Source organism: Schistocerca gregaria, unplaced genomic scaffold (genome assembly GCF_023897955.1).
Source record: "Schistocerca gregaria isolate iqSchGreg1 unplaced genomic scaffold, iqSchGreg1.2 ptg000205l, whole genome shotgun sequence".
Taxonomy (NCBI): Eukaryota; Metazoa; Arthropoda; class Insecta; order Orthoptera; family Acrididae; genus Schistocerca; species Schistocerca gregaria.
The window spans coordinates 1,457,269-1,461,934 of NW_026061740.1; positions in this window are offsets into that span (position 1 = coordinate 1,457,269).

A 4,666-nucleotide genomic window follows, 5' to 3' on the forward strand; every position below is an offset into this window, starting at 1 on the left:
TCAGAGAGAAGAGCGGTCAATGTGACGATCTGGCTTTAAGACGATTCGATAACAAATGACGAAAACGGACGGATTTCTTGGGTTTTTACTACATATGAACACTTTTCACATTCTCCCGTGCAACTCAACAGCTAGTCCTCCTTTCATGTAGAATCTTAAGGTCCTAGCTCATGTCCAAGGCACCAAAGCCAGCTAAAAAGTCAATAACCGATACCTAAAACTAGAATTGTACTACTTCTTACTGGCTATTACATCAACTTAGAAGCTTGATCTGTGTTGTACTATGGTGCTTTTAGTGTCTCAGCATACCGCAGCACGCGACATAGCTTTGCAGACGATAAGTACAACCGTTCAGAGAGAAGAGCGGCCAATGTGTCGATCTGGCTTTAAGTCGATTCGATAACAAATGACAAAAACGGACGGATTTCTCAGGTTATTACTACATATGAACACTTTTCACATTCTCCCGTGCAACTCGGCTGCTAGCCCCATTTTCATGCAGAATCTTAAGGTCCTAGCTCATGTCCAAGGCACCTAAGCCAGCTAAAAAGTCAATAATCGATACCTAAAACTTGAATTGTACTACTTCTTACTGGCTATTGCATCAACTTAGAAGCTTCATCTCTGTTCTACTACGGTGCTTTTAGTTTCTCCGCATACCGCAGCACGCGACATAGTTTTGCAGACGATAAGTACAACCGTTTCAGAGAGAAGAGCGGCCAATGTGACGATCTGGCTTTAACTCGATTGGATAAAAAAATGACAAAAATGGACGGATTTCTCAGGTTTTTACTACATATGAACACTTTTCACATTCTCCCGGGCAACTCGGCTGCTAGTCCTTCTTTCATGCAGAATCTTAAGGTCCTAGATCATGTCCAAGGCACCAAAGCCAGCTAAAAAGTCAATAATCAATATATAAAACTTGAATTGTACTACTTCTTACTGGCTATTACATCAACTTAGAAGCTTCATCTGTGTTCTACTATGGTACTTTTAGTGTCTCCGCATATCGCAGCACGCGACATAGCTTTGCAGACGATAAGTACAACGGTTTCAGAGAGAAGAGCGGCCAATGTGACGAACTGGCTTTAAGTCGATTCGATAACAAATGACGCAAACGGACGGATTTCTCAGGTTTTTAGTAGATATGAACACTTTTCACATTATCCCGTGCAACTCGGCTGCTAGTCCTCCTTTCATGCTGAATCTTAAGGTCTTAGCCCATGTCCAAGGCACCAAAGCCAGCTAAAAAGTCAATAACGATATCTAAAACTTGAATTGTACTATTTCTTACTGGCTATTACATCATCTTAGAAGCTTCATCTGTGTTCTACTATGGTGCGTTTAGTGTCTCTGCATACCGCAACACGCGACATAGCTTTGCAGACGATAAGTACAACCGTTTCAGAGAGCAGAGCGGCCAATGTGACGATTTGGTTTTAAGTCGATTCGATAACAAATGACGAAAACGGACGGATTTCTCAGGTTTTTACTACATATGAACACTTTTCACATTCTCCCGTGCAACTCGGCTGCTAGTCCTCCTTTCATGCAGAATCTTAAAGTCCTAGCTCATGTCCAAGTCACCAAAGCCAGCTAAAATGTCAATAATCGATACCAAAAAGTTCAAATGTACTACTTCTTACTGGCTATTACATCAACTAAGAAGCTTCATCTGTGTTCTACTATGAAGATTTTCTTGTCTCCGCATACCGCAGTACGTGACATAGCTTTGCAGACGATAAGTACAACCGTTTCAGAGAGAAGAGCGGCCAGTGTGACCATCTGGCTTTAAGTCGATTCGATAACAAATGACGAAAACGGACGGATTGCTTAGGTTTTTACTACATGCGAACACTTTTCACATTCTCCCGTGCAACTCGGCTGCTAGTCCTCCTTTCATGCAGAATCTCAAGGTCCTATCTCATGTCCAAGGCACCAAGGCAGCTAATAGGTCAATAACCGATACCTAAAACTTGAATTGTACTACTTCTTACTGGCTATTACATCAACATAGAAGCTTCATCTGTGTTCTACTATGGTGCTTTTAGTGTCTCCGCATACCGCAGCACGCGACATAGCTTTGTAGACGATAAGTACAACCGTTTCAGAGAGAAGAGCGGCCAATGTGACGATCTGGCTTTAAGTCGATTCGATAACAAATGACGAAAACGGACGGATTTCTCAGGTTTTTACTACATGCATACACTTTTCACATTCTACCGTGCAACTCGGTTGTTAGTCCTCCTTTCATATAGAACCTTAAGGTCCTAGCTCATGTCCAAGTCACCAAAGCCAGCTAAAAAGTCAATAATCGATACCTAAAACTTGAATTGGACTACTTCTTACTGGCTATTGCATCAACTTAGAAGCTTCATCTGTGTTCTACTATGGTGCTTTTAGTGTCTCCGCATACCGCAGCACGCGACATAGCTTTGCAGACGATAAGTACAACGGTTTCAGAGAGAAGAGCGGCCAATGTGACGATTTGGCTTTAAGTCGATTCGATAACAAATGACGAAAACGGACGGATTTCTCAGGTTTTTACTACATATAAACACTTTTCACATTCTCCCGTGCAACTCGGCTGCTAGTCCTCCTTTCATGCAGAATCGTAAGGTCCTAGCTCATGTCCTAGGCACCAAAGCCAGCTAAAAAGTCAATAATCGATACCTAAAACTTGAATTGTACTAGTTCTTACTGGCTATTACATCAACTTAGAAGCTTTATCTGTGTTCTACTATGATGATTTTCGTTTCTCCGCATACCGCAGCACGCGACATAGCTTTGCAGACAATAAGTACAACCGTTTCAGAGAGAAGAGTGACCAATGTGACGATCTGGCTTTAAGTCGATTCGATAACAAATGACGAAAACGGACGGATTACTCAGGTTTTTACTACATATGAACACTTTTCACATCCTCCCGTGCAACTCTGCTCCTAGTCCTCCTTTCATGCAGAATCTTAAGATCCTAGCTCATGTCCAAGGGACCAAAGCGAGCCAAAAAGTCAATAACCGATACCTAAAAATTGAATTGTACAACTTCTTACTGGCTATTACATCATCTTAGAAGCTTCATCTCTGTTCTACTATGGTGTTTTTAGTGTCTCCGAATACCGCAGTACGTGACATAGCTTTGCAGACGATAAGTACAACCGTTTCAGAGAGAAGAGCGGCCAATGTGACCATCTGGCTTTAAGTCGATTCGATAACAAATAACGAAAACGGACGGATTTCTCAGGTTTTTACTACATATGAACACTTTCCACATTCTCCCGTGCAACTCGGCTGCTAGTCCTCCTTTCATGCAGAATCCTAAGGTCCTAGCTCATGTCCAAGGCACCGATGCCAGCTAAAATGTCAATAATCGATACATAAAACTAGAATTGTACTACTTCTTACTGGCTATTGCATCAACTTAGAAGCTTCATCTGTGTTCTACTATGGTGCTTTTAATGTCTCCGCATACCGCAGCACGCGACATAGCTTTGCAGACGATAAGTACAACCGTTTCAGAGAGAAGACCGGTCAATGTGACGATCTGGCTTTAAGACGATTCGATAACAAATGACGAAAACGGACGGATTTCCTGGGTTTTTACTACATATGAACACTTTTCACATACTCCCGTGCAACTCGGCAGCTAGTCCTCCTTTCATGCAGAATCTTAAGGTCCTAGCTCATGTCCAAGGCACCAAAACCAGCTAAAAAGTCAATAACCGATACCTAAAAGTTGAATTGTACTACTTCTTACTGGCTATTACATCAACATAGAAGCTTCATCTGTGTTCTACTATGCTGCTTTTAGTGTCTCCGCATACCGCAGCACGCGACATAGCTTTGTAGACGATAAGTACATCCGTTTCAGAGAGAAGAGCGGCCAATGTGACGATCTGGCTTTAAGTCGATTCGATAACAAATGACGAAAACGGACTTATTTCTCAGGTTTTTATTACATATGAACACTTTTCACATTCTCCCGTGCAACTCGGTTGCTAGTCCTCCTTTCATGCAGAATCTTAAGGTCCTAGCTCATGTCCAAGTCACCAAAGCCAGCTAAAAAGTCAATAATCGATACCTAAATTTGAATTGGACTACTTCTTACTGGCTATTACATCAACTTAGATGCTTCATCTGTGTTCTACTATGGTGATTTTAGTGTCTCCGCATACCGCAGCACGCGAAATAGCTTTGCAGACGATAAGTACAACCGTTTCAGAGAGAAGAGCGGCCAATGTGACGATCTGGCTTTAAGTCGATTCGATAACAAACGACGAAAACGGACGGATTTCTCAGGATTTTATTACATATGAACACTTTTCTCATTCTCCCGTGCAACTCGGCTGCTAGTCCTCCTTTCATGCAGAACCTTAAGGTCCTAGCTCATGTCCAAGGCACCAAAGCCAGCTAAAAAGTCAATAATCAATACCTAAAACTTGAATTCTACTACTTCTTACTGGCTATTACATCAACTTAGAAGCTTCATCTCTGTTCTACTATGGTGCTTTTAGTGTCATCACGTACCGCAGCCATCGACATAGCTTTGCAGAAGATAAGTACAACCGCTTCAGAGAGAAGAACGGCCAATGTGACGATCGGGCTAAAAGTCGATTCGATAACAAATGACGAAAACGGACGGATTTCTCAGGTTTTTACTACA